The 16,163-nt window shown below is 40.4% G+C and overlaps 1 long non-coding RNA gene across 1 annotated transcript in view; it reads left to right on the top strand.

The window, feature by feature from the left end:
• Positions 1-16,163, top strand: part of LOC116216176 — a 31,083-nt gene that overhangs the window by 3,246 nt on the left and 11,674 nt on the right. The window lies entirely within an intron of this gene.

Here is a 16,163-nt window from a genome sequence, read left to right as displayed (position 1 = left end):
ATTAGACAATAGCACCATCCTCCTTTAGAAACATCACTGGTGTGGTAAACTTTATCTGAACAGATCAGTGGGTAAACAGAGATTAATGAAGTATGCAGAACTGTTGATTTGATTAAAAAAAAATAAACAGAAAAGAACACCACAGACTCCCAGAACAGTTTAATGTAGTGAAAGAAAGTTCAGAATAATCACTGTCGGCTTGGAGATGGAAGAATGCTTTCCAAGCTTTCTATCTCATGTTCTCTGTCTTTCTGGGATATTCCAGTTGACAGTATTTGGAATAAGAAAATTTGTGATAATTGGAATGCATGTTGATTTTAATATCTTTGCCAGACATCCGTGTTCAGCATATTTAGATACTAAAGGCTAGAATAATGGCCTGTAATTCCAACATACTTCTTCATGTCATGTTGGTAAATGTCAGGAAAAAAAGTACCGGAGAGTAAAATTTCCTAGTATTTTTCCTCCGTTGGTTTGGTTTGAGGGAAAACAACACATTCACTGATGAAATCCTTCACAGCACATCTGTGGACAGGGCAGCAAAGGAACAAAATTTAGAAGCATTAATTATAGTGGTTTAAGCCATGCTGCATTTCATTTTTGGTAATGTTGGAATTCAGTGCCAAGTTAGAAAGAAATACACGCGGCAGGCAAGCTTCAATTGGGGAGTACGTTGCAGCAGCTGTACCTTCACTGTTTTGCAAAACAAGCCTGTAAAATAAGGAAAACATGGAAGCACAAGAAATGAAAACAAATTCAGCAAGCAGGAAGTTAAGTTTGTGCATGTAGCAGTCAAGAAAAAGCTAAGTGTGGGAATTAATGAGGAGGAGACTGAGGAAAGTCAAAAAAGATGTATTTTTGCATTCAGGGAGAATAGTATGTGAATTCTGTTAAATCTGGATTTGCTTTATACATTTCTTATAAGGGAATATCTAAATACATGGCTGGACATTTTGGAAGCATATCGTTACCTTGCTCTGAATTTTGATGTGAGATTAGCAGCCCTATGCGTTATACGTGTGTCTATGTATATGCTGATTTTCAAAATGGTATTCATTCAGTTTATGAACATAATGTGCTTGAATCAATCTTTTAGGGTACTATTTAAATTGATTAAGAGGCGGATTTTTTGAGGTGCATAGAACTTAAAGTGTGGAATTCCTGAGTAATCTCAAGTCCTCACCTCATCAAAATCTGAAAAAACTGGAATTGTGTCCGAGCAAGAAATCTGTTATGATAATCTTGAATTTCTTTTCTGGTCTCTCTTGGTAACTCATTCCTATGGAAATAGACAAGTTTATTATGCCTCAACTTCTTCTCTTTTGAAATGGAGGTAGTATACCAACTTTTCAGATTAAATTTTATAGGTTGAATAACCTCAAAATATTTGACAAAAATGCTGTCCATAAAAAAATGATACTTCTTGTTCTCCCTTGTTTCTCTTGTGAGATAAAAATGCTCAGAAATCACCTTAGACATTGAAGTAAAATCACAAATAGTGACTGACGTTTCTTCCACACCTTGTCTGGGGTCCTTGCACATGCTGTCATGCGATTCAGGCCTACTCTGCATGGACCCAGTACTCTTCTGTACACTCAGGAGGCTGTAAGGCAATAGGATAGCATTGAGTTGATGCCAAATACTTCCTACCTTACAAGACGCCCTGCCTGGAAAGACAGGAAGCAAAGTCTTCAAACGGAAGCCTTTATGTACTTTGGAACTCTCTTTAACGACACAACAGCTTCTGCAAAGTCTTGATAATTCAGCTTTTGAGCTTGGAGGACAGCCAGCCCCTCTCCTGCTTCATTCACACTGCATTTTGTTTGGCTGAAGCATGTACTGACTGACCATATTTTTTAAACTGACTGCCAGCAGAGACTGAGTGCTACCTCTATTCTAATCCATTCTGTTTAGGCAAGAGCAGAGTTTAATCCTTAGCTTTTATGCCTCTTGCATTTTACCAAAAGGAGGAACAAAACTTTTTTTGTCTATTACAAGTAACAAGTAATACTTTTTTCAGATTTTTTTTTTGGTAGCAGATACCAAAGGAGTCAGGTTGTGTAACATAATGATCTCAACCTAATATGCCTAGTGTTATTTGGGCACTGTCCATAACATGCTTTCAGATTTTGTAATGTTAAAGGTTACAAGTGCATTAGATAGATGAATTAGAGACAGCATTTTCCATTAGCAAGATCTGCAGACAGGCGTAGCAGTGGTGCAGGTGGCACCTGTCACTTGCTGGGGCTCTTGACAGTACATGTACATGACATACTGTAGGCCCGTGTAGAAGCAAGCAGGAGCTGAAAACAAGCCTTTGCTTTCAGGAGATAAATAAATTCCTGTGCCAAGAATATCAGTTATATCTGATGTAATTGACTTAAGTAAAAAAGCCTTGTGGTTTGAGCAGAAGATGAGGAGATAGGTAGAAATTTTTGGCAGAAGACAAATACTCTGGTACCGTGTGGTACACAACTCCCTGGTGTCCCTTACCACAAGTTACAAGAAATTAGTTGCCTGATTTTAAACAGAAAAGACTTGAATTTTGTTACTGCTGTATGCCTCTAATACCCAGAGTCTTAGGGGGCACCCTGGTATGTGGGTTTCCCCAAAACAATGCTAATGAAAAGATTATGAAACCAAGACAGTCTACATAGAATCATAGAATCCTTAGAGTTGGAGGGCACCTTTAAAGATCATCTAGTCCAGCTCTCCTGCACTGAACAGGGACATGCACAACTTGATCACATTGCTCAGAGCTTAATCCAGCCTGGCCTTGAATGTCTCCAGAGTTGGGGCATCTATCTCTCCTCTCTGGACAACCCATTCCAATGACTCAGGACCCTGACTGTAAAATACATTTTCCTTATATCCAACCTAAATCTCCCTCTTTAAGTTTGAAACCAGGTCTCCTATCCTATCATAACAGACCCTGCTGAAGAGTCTATCCCCTTCTTTCTTGTACCCCCCACTTTAGATACTTACAGGCCGACTATCAGGTCAGCTCAGAGCCTCCTCCTCCACGCTGAACAGCCTCAGCTCTCTCAGCCTGTCCTTGTAGGAGAGGTATTACATTCCTTGAATAATTCTTGTGGCCCTTCTCTGGATGCACTCCAACAGGTCCACGTCTGTCCTGTACTGAGGACTCTACACGTGGACACAGCACTCCAGGTGAGGTCTCACCAGTGCAGAGCAGAGGGGCAGGATCACCTCCCTCACACTGCTGGCTGTGCTTCTTTTAGTGCAGCCCAGGATCCGGTTGGCTTTCTGGGCTGTGAGGGCACCCTGCTGGCTCTTGTCCAGCTTGCCATCTGCCAGTGCCCCCAGGTCCTTTTTGGCAGGGCTGTGCTCAATCCTTTCATGATGATGGCGATGAGTGGGTTTGTATGAATATCGACTCACTTGTGGGAAAAGTTGACTAATTTGTGTGCTCTAGACACCAGAAAGTGTAACTTTGAGATAAAAACCCATGGGGTAAAAACCTTCTGCTTACTGACGTACATGTTTTTTTAATGTCATGTATTATTCTGAAACCCAGTCCTACTTATATTACAGTAAGATAATTATGGTGAATAAGAGCTTTCATGTGGAGAAAAATACCTGGTACTTACCAGCTCTTTAGACTAATGGAGAATGACATAACATGAACTGATTTTTGGAAGATGAAGTCTGACAAATTAGAGGAAAAAGCCTAGATTTTTAGCTCAGGAGCAGACACCTACAGCAAATACAGATTCTCTGATTTTTGAAGTTTATAAATCAGGACAGTGCCTTTTTTGTTGTTTTGTTTTGTTTTGAAATCTTGTCATGAAGTCAGACCTGATGAGAGCCTGTTTGCTTCTGGCTCCAAGTTCATAATGCTTGCAAGAGGTGGGCAGTCAGGCTTGTAGGAGGCCCGCTGTTATCAATGGAAATAACAGAAAGAAAATAACATGTCTGATTATAACTCTTCAAAGAAGTCACTGCCTCAGTGTACCATTTGGGTAAGGCATGGGCAGGTCTGCTTTAGATGCCTTTAGAACATTTGGCACCTCGCAGATACAATTTAGCAAATTTTGCTTTCATGTTCAAATAGGTTTGAATATTTTCAGCTGCCCTCATTTGAAACAATCCACAAACAACAGTGGTTAGACCTAAGTGTTAAGGAGCAAGATGGCCACCCTACTTCTTTCTCACAATTCTTAAGCCTCATTACTGTAGGAAGCTTCCTGGAAGGGACTTAATAAGATTTAAATGACCTCTTGCATGGGAGAACCAAGCTGAATAGTAGTATGTGCATGGAACTCATTGTGGGGAATACAGACAAAATTCATTCAGGTTGACTGGAAAAAACAGGTAGACAACTACTGTAGAACTGATAGGGCCAAGACAGACTTGAAGTCTTGTCCTGTTCCTTAGATTGTTATCAACAATTATCATGGTGTGCAACAATCAAATATTTAAGGTCACTGAGATTTTCTGGATGTGACATCTGATTTCTGTGGTACCTCATTCAGTTTTGGAGTGGCCAAAGCTCAGAAACTCATAATATTTTGTTTCTTATTTAAGTATCACCTCAAGCTCAGCCTGAACCCTGGGAGCTCTGTAGTCAAAATCCAAATTGGAATGTAATTACATTGATCTGTAATTTTTCTCTCTTTTTTTTACTTAAAACAGAAAGAAAGCTTTCATTGTACCTGTATTGTTGGTTACAACATGTTTCTAAGAATCTGATTGCTTTTGTCTAGTGTCTGTTAGCAGCTCATCTCATCGCTAAAATGGAAGGAAAAACAACATTGGGCAATACAAGAGCAGCCACACAAGTTGCTGATTATTTTAATCAGAGAACAGGGGAATTCTGCAGAAAATTGATGTAGTTTCAGGAGGAGAAAGAAGCAACTCTAATGTGGCTTTTCAGTGTTAGCTAAAAATAACATTTTGTGGTCAGATGCGCATTTACCTAATGAGATCATTTGATTCACAGAATATTAGTCAAAAAAAGACAGGGTTCCGGAGCTCATTCCCTTTTTGTCCTCAGGGAAGTACCCACATGGTGTGATCCCAGAGAAGGCAGAGGCTGTGTCTGGGTCTCTGGGGCATGGATCTCATCCCTAACCACACACGAGTGCGTGAAGTCCCTTACTGGCTGCCAGCCCGAGAATCTGCTAATTCAATTTTTCAGTGCCTTCCAGCTTGTTCTCTGATCTTTTAAGTCCTGAGCATTCAGGCAATTAATTTGTTCTCTGCTAGAGGTGGTTATTATATTAATTAGTCATACTCCAAAGATTTATATGGAGTAGATTGGAGCATTTAACAGCCAATAATTATATTGCCAGCTCCTAGAATTACTTCAGAGTGACCCTACAAACAATTGCTTCGCAGGCGTTGCTCCGCAAGGGAAAAGTCATTTCTCCCTGTGGCCACAGGGAGCCACACAGCTACCGCTGTGAATCCAGGGGAGAGGACAAGGGAGAGAGCAAAAGCCATGGCCTGTAAGCTCCTCTCCGCAGAGTCACAGGAGTTGCTCTATCCTTGAGGTGACTGTACTGGTTGCACCTGGCCTTCTGTTAGCTGTTTTCTTGCCAGCTCCTGCCGAGAGTGTTTTGTTTGTCTGCTGTTTTCAGCCAAGCGTATAGAATGCCTGTGTAGCAAAACTTGCAAGCAAACGGAGTAATTAGTGCAGACTGTCATTTCTAAGTTTGTTTCTGACCGCAGCGTTCAGGTCACTTTGCAGCGTGGAGGATGATCATTAACCTGCGAAGCCCTAAGCGACAACATCAGAGAGCATGACCCCAGAGTAGAGTCCATCTGTTATGTAATCACCCCAAATATGTGGTTCTTAAATATTTAACTGTCTCGGTACAGTAATAATTCTACACTAGTAGCACCACACACCAGAAAGCATAATAATTATCCATACCTCTAAGATAATTCTAGACCAGACTGTCACATTTAACACACTCAGCACCATTAGTTTCTTTACCAAGACCCCTAACTGGACTTTAGAGACAGAACTTGTGCTGCACTTTCCTGTTTTCTCTTTAATAAATTTCCACCAAGTGTTTGGTAAGCTGAGGGATCCAAGAAGAGCTAGAATAGATCTTCATTCAGGTGAGGGAGGAGAAAACTGAAAAGATCAGCAACTTGGTGGAGCAGCACCCAGAGAATAAACTGATGAAGGTGGAACCCAGAGGGATGAGTTTTCCTGATTTGTTTTCTTTTCACCATGTGATCATCTTTCTCCAGATATAATATGTACACTATCTTTGAGGATTTTAATTCTCATTAGGCATCTACATAGATGTTCTTTTGTTTACTGAGATACTGAGAACAAGTCATTGTTCAATCTCATTTATCAGGATGCCTTAACACTTGCCTAGATTTTGTCTAAGTTTAAAGATTGAGGCAGTTATGTTGGACTGGAGAGTCTGCTGCACTGAGGTTTTACTGTGCTGGATTGGAGAGACCGTGGTGATAGTGCCAAAGACTTGCCTAGAGTCACATGAAGAAGCCATAAATCAAGCCTTCTCATCCTGAATTACTCCAGTCTGCTGCCCCAGCTAGCTCATTTCTGCTCTTGCATTAAAACACAGCTGCTTGAAGGTGAATATTTGGCCTGTAAATCTTAAATCTCAACCTAAATGTAGCTTCAATGCTAAATGTCCCCAGCTTTGTCTGAAAGCTGATGTTTTCCTAAATAAAAAGCATCCCTTATTTTTCTGTTCTATATTTGTAGTGGAGATGAAGTGCATAGAGCAAGGACTGCTCCTTAGAGGACTTTAACAATGCTCTTGGACCAAATATTATTTGACATTTCCTTTGCCAGTCCGCAAGGCTCCTCAGAGGGCTTAACTACTCTCATTTCTGCCAAGGAAGCAAAGACACCATTTCATTTTCCTCAAGCTAAACAGTGTATGATGTGCAACAATTCAGAATTAATTTGACAGTAATGGAGATGACAAGTATTACTGTGAGGTATTTCTGCTATGAACATTGCCATCCTGTCCTCATTTCACCCCCACCCCCAAGTTTTGGTGTTACAAGGAATTGCTGAACAGCAGACAGGCTCGTATACAGGCAAGGCACACTCGTACACTGCTCAGACAGAGCAGCAGCTTTGGTTTGGGCAGCCTATGTGGGTACAAGGGTCCTGAAGTCCCATAAAACTGCAGCTCAAGCTTGGAGAGAGAAATGAATCAGGATGGGAATACAAAATGCATAACACACACAGTTCCATGGGAAGTAGTATTTTCTTCTACAAAGACCGGGATAGGATCAGAACAGTTTTGGTCAGATGTTTTTGGACATAGCGTGGTCCAACACCTTGGTAAGTCACAGGACATCCAGGGCTGTTTTCACCAGTAAACAGGTAGAAAACTTCCTGGGTCTCTTTCCACTGACAATGCCCAGAACTGGTGATTAAAGGATGCATTCTCTGTACATAGCTAAGAAAAACAGAATGAATAGCATTGAAGCCAAGACAGCCCTAGAGACAGTTACTACTGACAATAATTCCTACCTGCCAGATACACCTTCTCAGCAGAGATTTATTCCACTCCCTTTTCTACCAGTACCCACAGAAAGCATAGCACAGAGCTGCTCTAGGCTCACTGCCAGTTTCTCAGATGTGGCCTCTCTTTGATCCCAACTTGCCATAATGATTTTACAACCTTCCTGTGTAGATGCAAGCTAAAGACACTTGCTGGAGCTGGTAACTGAAGACACCCAAACATAGCAAGAATTCAAAGATGTGTGAGGGCAGGTATTACAAGCAAGGGAGAGGTGAGTGAAAGAGTTGGGGAGAATATGGCTCAGTTCAGTCTGTTCCTAACTCATTGCCCCAGTAGTCTTGCTAGCTAGTGTAGGTTTATTTTAACAGGCAGACGTGTGACTACATAAAGAAGTGCATCATCGATAAAGATCATTTTTAGTCAGATACTTGAAAAACTTCAGAAAACAAGACAATTTGGGGGGGCTTCCATGCACTTAACTTTTATGAGAAAAACAGCTTTGCCTGCTTGATCTAATGAACAACATAACATATTTGCTATTTCTGGGTAGAAATCATTTCAGTGGACTAAAATCAGAACACAGTCATCCTCAGATTTGAATATGTTCTCCCTTTTCTTTAAACAAAGCCAACAGGAAAGCCAGTTACACACATGCTGCAGCTGAAAGGGATGAAACTTTTTTTACCAAAACCTTGCGTGTTCCTTATCCTATGGACAGAGTGGCCGTGTCACTTCTGTATCCTTGGGATGAAATGAGCATTGATACAAACTTCAAAGGAGATCAACATTTTGATCTTTCACTGGGTTGCAGTACAGAAAAGCAAGGTGCTTTCATTGTTAACTCTCGTAGACACTTCCAAGCCAAGAATTACTGCTCAAAGAAATGTAGAAGATAAATATGTTCAGTGTTCATTTTGCACGGACAACAAAGCCAGTGAATGCTGGAGTCCTACAGATTCTTCTCTGTTGCCTAAACTCTGCTTCCTACTGTGTAACAGTAGCTCTGCTGCATGTTTCCCTGAAATGCCCACTGGGCATAGACAGCTCATGCTGCAGTGACTGTGCAGCCATCCACACATTGGCCAGCTGACCAAATTCTGTAAAATGTCTGTATTGAGCTTTTTTTTCCTCGTGGAGCTCAGTAAGCTGGAGAGTCTGTCCCCTAAGCAGCTATCAATTTTTTCAATAAAATACCCCTCTTACCATCACAGTTGAGTCTTCCACCTGATCTAAATGTAGCAGAATATGGCCAGTAGGCCTGAAAGCTATGGGGCAGGGTAACAACAGATGGCTCAACAACAAAGATCATATTTCTTTAGGAAGCTGGGAATGCTTCCCCATCCCTAATGTGTGGGTTGGAAATGCTACTTTAAGACTCCCAGACAACCTTCTGTTTTATGGCAATTAAATGTAATACAGTACTCTAAAGGCATTAAAGGTAATTTCCTTATGTTGTCATGACAGGGCCAAATTATTTTAATGCCTATTAGATAATGCTAGATAAGTATTTAATAATCATGTATCTTAATATGATAATTCTAGAATTTAAATTTTTTGAATATGGGATAATCCAAAATTCCTACAGAATATTTCCTTGTAAATTGCTAATACAAAAAAGTGGATGGAGAGCATAATGTCTGAAAGTTTAGTGATTTAAAATGCCACATAAAAACAAGCTACTTTTTTTCTAATTTTAGCACTATCTTTTGTTACAACTGAACGTAGCTATTCAGTCTTAGGATCAGTTTTCCATTAAGCCACAGGCTACTGAAAAAACTGAAGGCACGAAAAAATCCTGTTGTTTTGTTAACTGCAGACAGTCCAAGTGTAGCTATTTTAATGGCTCTCAATGCTTATGACAATGATAGCATAATGCACTTGTGCTCACAATGTTAGCATTGACATAAAGGTCATAGGTAAGTTCAATTTTGTTCCCCAGTGCTATTAACAGAATTTTAATAGAAAGATTATTCTTATACCTACGGTAACAGGGAGACCCAAGATGGCCAACAGGTCTGTGTAGGCCAAAAGAGAGCAGCGTTACCATGACCGTGCCATAGCTGTAAAGAAGTTAGTTGTCTCAATGCACATCAGTCAACATACAAACGTTTATGTAGGTTAAGTGACAGGTTAGTGTGTCCAACTGGATGTGACCAATAACTTAATTCAGAAATGCAGGAGTAGGAGTGTAATTTAAAGTCACTTTTGTTGTGAGCCTTTGTCCTCTGTTCCTGGGGTGAAAGTGGCACTGGTCACATCCCTTGAGAAACACAGGCCTGTTGGCTGATCTCTGTAGCTTCACTTTAGACAGAATGATAGAAACTGGTGGTTAATCCCTCCACAAGCTAGCGCAGTGTGTTGTACTGGCAGGAAATTAAGGCTTGGTTTGAGCGGACGTAGGGCTTTTGTCATTATTACTCAGTGCAGAAAATGAAAGCGCAGGGAGGTGAAGTTAGGCAGCAGGCCAGGGGGCATGGCTTCTGAGTCTCTTCCACTGTCAGGCCAGCCTTGACCACAAGGCTTCGTGTGTCACTATGAATAGTGGATAGGCCTCCAAGATTTCAGTGTCAAAATCAGTAGTATTCTAATGAACTCTGCCCTTCGTTTTCTCCCCTCCCATCCCCCTTTGTATTTTTTTGTCTCCTTCTCTCTGCAGGTACACTGAATATGTTTTCAGATTTCAGATAAATTTGGAACATTTTCATTTATAATTCTAATTAGTAGACATGAGAGGATCTGACCTCTTTTATAATAACTGGAAAGGTTGAGTAATTGAGGTCTGAGTAATCAAGGTCAAAATATGATGCTGAGCATACATCTTACCTAGTTTGGACTTTACAACATTACAGATAGTAAACTACAAAATCTTCAAAACACAAAGAGCTACTTTTTCTCTATAAAGAAATAATATATACTTTTAAGCTGAAAATTGTTAATGGCACAGTCGTAACATTTCACATAGCTGAAGTGCATCTGCTCATGTTTAGGTCTATTCACATTAGCAATAATACTTAGGATAAAGCTGCTTCTGTCTTTAGTACAGGATCTGTTATGTCATGAGAGGTTCAGTGCCTGCAACAAGCATCATTACATAACGATGCATCATCCACACTATCTATTGGCATGCATTAGTCAGCAAGGATGAGAGGCATACAATTGTATCAATGGGGATCAATGTTCCTCGTTACATGCTGCATCAGAGATATGAAAATGGGTCCAAGGAGCAGGTGGCCTGATATTTCTAAGGACATATTTTCTCTTTCCCCCTAAAAGGAAGAATGAGAACATTTCTGGTTCTCTTACGCTAATCTGTTTTCAAAGCTTGATATAATTTGCTAGAGCAGGCTATTACACATTATGACAGCTCTGAACTTACAGCGTTCCATCTGCAGTGATAAATGCAGAAGAGGGATAAATTGGTCCATGTGCAGTCCTCTGGAGTAGCACCCATTCAAGTAAAGATTTCAGAGCAAAAGAAAAGTGCTTACACATGCTTGATACAGTTAAACTAAACCTCTGTGAGCTTGTACATAATTATTTCCACAAAGCTGCTTCCTATCTTTTACATCAACTACTTCAGTCAAGTAATTATTTTTCTTCAGATTTGTGGAAAGAACAAGATTGAAGTAAGGTGCTTCTATCAGAAAAGGGTAAAAGGCAGCAAGAGAGCCATTGTAATAGAAACACTATGGGTCCCCTGGCAAGGAACAGTTTAAGAGGGCAGGGCACAGCATTTAATTTGCTTCTCAGTAGGCCATAAGCCCCCATAAAAGCAGTTATTTAGTACTTGTCCCTCAGTCTTCACTGGTGAGCTCACCAGGCCCTTCTCCTGTAGTCTGCTGTTTTTCCTTTGCTGCAATTTTCTGCTGCTGATTTTGGCACAATTCCGTTGCTGCTAGTGGTGATGGGAGCACTGATACAAACAAGACTGCTGGCACTACGATCACCGTGTTGCCAAGATCTGAGCTGTTGGGTGAAAAAGCAGTTGAACTCTTGTAAACAAGGTGTTGCTTCATAGACCCACATGGATTTAATTAGGACAGTGGAGAAAGTTACCTTCCGCCAGCTGTGTGGCTGGGGACTCTGCCACCAGTGCAGTTAGATCTGACAAGCATCACCACTTGGCCTGCTGTATTCATACAAACTGAGGTCAGGGCCCCTTGGGGGCAATACGTCACTTACTGCTGTCTCTTTATCTGTTTCTGTGTTACAGGGCACTATCTTCCATCCTAATTCTGGGTGTTAAATAAAGCAAGTTGGATGAACAACATCCAATCCCTTCACAAAAGCACAATGCTACTGTTGCGATTATAGCTATTTTAATAAGAATCATAATTAACATCAGTGCAACATGAAGCATGATAGGACACATTACAAAGAGCCAGAAATGAATTCTCAGTTGTAGCACAACCGATTCAATGGTCAGGTTAGACACAGGAGCCTCATTGTTTGGGTTTGCTCTGATTTACTTTAAGCCTGTAGTCTATGAAGCTTCCATGTGGTGCTGCCTTGGAGTAGTCTTTAATTTAGTGCCACAGACAGTAATTAGAAGGGCTGCTCCGAAAGTAACGTCTCCTATCTTATGATGGTGGAAGAAACAAATATAATTGTTTGCAAAATGTGTTTTGTTTTCCTCCTGATGTGCTGAAGTGAGTAAAAAAATGTCTTGCTGTACTAAATTGCCTAGGTGGGTGCCACACTTTACCTTGTCGTCATAACGTGTGCCTCTAAAAGCAAAGGGTTACTGCTATAACCTCAGTACTTCATAGTCCCTGCAAAGCAGGGAACTTCTTGCTCCTGCAGTTTTGTTCACTGAACTACAGCACTCGCCTTTCTTTCTATATAGCTTATTTCTGACTCATCTTCTTACAACATACAGGATAAAAATAGGTAATTGTTCCATCTAAATTCCCATAATCCTTGTACTCAATAAACATAAAGTCATGTAACTGTTCTTAGTCAGGATTGCACTAATCAGTGCAACTGGCACTTCTGACCTTGTGATATCTATCCTTACTATGCCCAGGTCTGCTGTGCTGCCTGATGCAGCACATATCACACTTCCTTTCACAACCAAGTGCTGGAGAGAGAAATGGGCACATCAGAAAATAAGCACCAAGAACTTTTTGCAAAGTAATAGGTATTTTTTTTCACATCTTTACCCTTTGGCTTGGCTGAATACTTTGGATTTATTTTCACATGGTCAACTAAAGGGCCACAAATTAAAACCAGAGACCAAATTTCATAGATGCTTTAGGAAGACAGTATTTTAATTTGGGGGATAATTGCTATTGGCAATAGATGTTTTTGCTGTAGGTGCTAACATTTACTGTTTGATTTATATAAGTTTCACTGGAGCCAGGAGATCACTAATGGTAAATCCATTACGAAATCTAAACTCGCTGTCAAACTGTATTTAAATGAATATTTAAATAAATTATGCTGACAGGTCAATCAATTCTCTGAATGTTGTAATAAAAAGCAGAAGGAATGTAAGTGTGCAGGTGATGAACCTACAGGAATGAGAACAGAAATTTAAACAGCTCAGAGAAGTCCTCAGTCATTGCAGAATTGACAGGGCTATATAAAGCTAGGGAAGACAAGCAGAAAAAAACAAATTGGGGATTTTATTTGTTTTTAAACTACTCATTAACACAAGAGGAAAGGCACAGCTAGCGTGAAGTCAGAAAATAAAATAGGGATATAAGTTTCAGTGGGCCAGGACATAAGCCAGCTTCTAATGGGAAGGTTGGAAAGAAATGACCCTATACATAGCAAGGTTACTTGACACTCATCCACTCCAAGGATCCTTGAGGCTCTGAGATCAGCTATTCTTGGTGAAGATACTGGCTTGGACATATCTGGGGCCTGACTGACAGGCAGCTTCTGTGGTCTATATTTACATAATGAAGGCAGGCATTTTAATAGTTACTCCGGATATGAAAGTTATTGAATAGTCTGAAAAAATTAGTATTTTATTTGTTGCTATCTCTCTTGCAGTTGAGGGTCTTAATAAGTCCAGGGCAGAAACACTGTGTTGAAAAGTTAAAGAATAAAAAACTGGCCATATGATTACTAGTAAAACAATAAGTTTTGTAGACATTCAGACCAAAAACCAATCAGGATAACATCTAGTCTAGTTACCTGCATCATGTAGGTCACGACCTCCCCCAGTAATTTGGTTAAACAGTACGTACTTCTGTCTCAGCTCCACAGCAAAGTTTTTAAGATGACAGTTTTAACTTCAAGAGTGAAGGACCAAATACACACCCTTTAGGGCAGTTTCTTCTGCACAGAGCTGCTGCATCTTTCATCTTTTCTTCAAGACTATAGTTAATGATGAAAACTAACTGCAGAGGGCTTGCACATAGTGTTCAACTTTCTCTGTGATAAAATAAATGGAGTAGACTTCATTATTTCCTTAAGACAGCTTTTTTTTTCTTTTTTTTTCCCCCCAGATTATCTTTTTAGAATAAACTGACTCTGGAGTCCTTTTCTCAGCACAACTGAACTTGTGCACGTGCCGCATGGTAATACTAACAGGTATTAGAGGCAACCTTCAGGGACTGTTCTTCCACATGTAGTTGATTTGGGATATGCCAAGTTGTCTGCCAAACTCTGCTTTTCTCAAGGTTAAGTAACAATTACAACGCAAACATAAAACACGTACCGTACCGTGTTAGTATTACTGTAGGGTAATGGCTGGAGAAACAAAATCCACCAGCTAAAACTTTAAGAAACAAAGTCAATAGGAAACGTTCTTTCCATTTCAAACAGAAATGAAAGAACATTTATTTGCCAGAATTTTTACAGATTTTCTCCTTCAGATTCTCAGGTGAGATTACAAAATCTTAACTACATTATTCTGTCACACAATAATAAGCTGAATTTGCAATCCCATCAAAGTTAGCATTATAATTTTGCTTAGCAAAGCAAACCATTGCTGCATTTTCCCAAAGCTAAGCTGACCAGCATTACTGGAGTTGGTTTGTTATTTACACATTGCATGGGCAGAGAGCTTTATCTTTATTAACACTAATTAACACTGTCACAACATACACTATTTTTTTTTAATTTTCCCAGTTTCCCAAGGCAAGTTTTAAGATCTGTTCATCATAACTTAACAAGCTCCTTCCCATCTTTAACACTCGTGGATCAACATATTTATATCAATTTTTAACACTTCTGCAGTAATACTTAAAGTTAATTTTACTTTTAAAGTTATTATTAAAACTTTGCAGCCTTTATTCAGTAATGTTAGATACAGTTAGCACAAGCTGCTCTGAAGATCCCAATGGATCACTTCTCCAGTCTCACAGAGAAGTCTTAACCAAAGCAACCAGCTGACTCAGTGCAGAAACAGTACACCAGGACAAACCAAACCACAGCGCTTTTCCTTAGGCTCCAGAGAATCTAAGCATATTCTGAAAAACTAAGTATCGGTGGACTCTACCTATAGAAAGGTGTAAACAAAAACCTTTTTTTCTTCCACAAAAAGGAGATACAGTGATCAACTAAAAACAAACGAACAAACAAAAAAAACCTACAGCATGTAACACACCTGACCACCTCAGACGCCCATATTTATCCACTATCACACTCTCAGCCCCGCGAGCACCATTCTCACAGCTCTGACCATTACTCCACCCTATTTGCAAGTGGACAGCCTCTGGTAAATCAGCTCAAGTCTGGCACTCGCTCTATATGCCAAAGGCACTGACCACACATGCAATCTGACTGCCACCTGAGCCGAGAAGGATGGGAAGAAGCACCTGGCACTGGAACTAATTACATCAGTTCTCTGTGCCCTGAGCTAACGTAGCCTTTGAATACATTTTGTGGTTACCTTATTTTAAAATCAGTGAGATATGTTTGTCTCCATGCAGCAGTATACATGCATGACAAGACATCCATGCACCTTTATCTGCTTTAGCAGTAATTAGTAATATTTAAATCAAAACCAACAAACCAAAAGCCACGTGGCAGCCAACAGAAAAGTAAGAATACACGATGGAGTCCTGAGAGATAAAAATTTATTTATATCTGATCAGCATGTCATGATATGGTCATAAGTCATACAGCTGACATTCCCGTAGCCAAAAGGACTTTTTCCTTTTTAAAAATACATTTTTTCTTCCCAGCAGGAAAGATGTTTTTCAATTTTTTTTTTAAACAAACTTTTAATATGAGGCAGGAATGAATTTACAACAACGTCTTCGCAGAACAATGACACAGCCGGTAAGCACTGGGTCTCCCACCTGTGTGTTCATTTAGATTTCAGGTTTTTCCTCCCTAACTCCCCCACCCCTCAAAGGAAAACACCACAAAAAGAAGAGCACAAAGCCCAGAAGGGAAACAAAGAGGTAGACAGAGCTTCAGCCATCGCCATTGGCAAGACATCCTCCTGTGCTCTGAGGAGTTCCTTGCTGAGTTACATCTCATGCCGACAGGTAATGCTGCACATGGCAAGTGAGCGCTGTATCAGGGCTGCAGAACGGATGGGGCTGTTCCACTCCACATTGCTTCGCCCAGCTGAAGCTGTTTAAAACCAGACTGTGCTGTTAGATAGTAGGTGCATCTGCCAAACAACTATGGCCTTGCTCACAAGGACGGACTCCCATCTCTCTTAGGTGGCAGCAGCCCGAGGTCAGTGGGGACCTGGGTTCTGCTCCC

This window comes from Meleagris gallopavo, chromosome 2, assembly GCF_000146605.3.
Source record: "Meleagris gallopavo isolate NT-WF06-2002-E0010 breed Aviagen turkey brand Nicholas breeding stock chromosome 2, Turkey_5.1, whole genome shotgun sequence".
Taxonomy (NCBI): Eukaryota; Metazoa; Chordata; class Aves; order Galliformes; family Phasianidae; genus Meleagris; species Meleagris gallopavo.
This window is presented reverse-complemented; position numbering and strand designations above follow the sequence as displayed.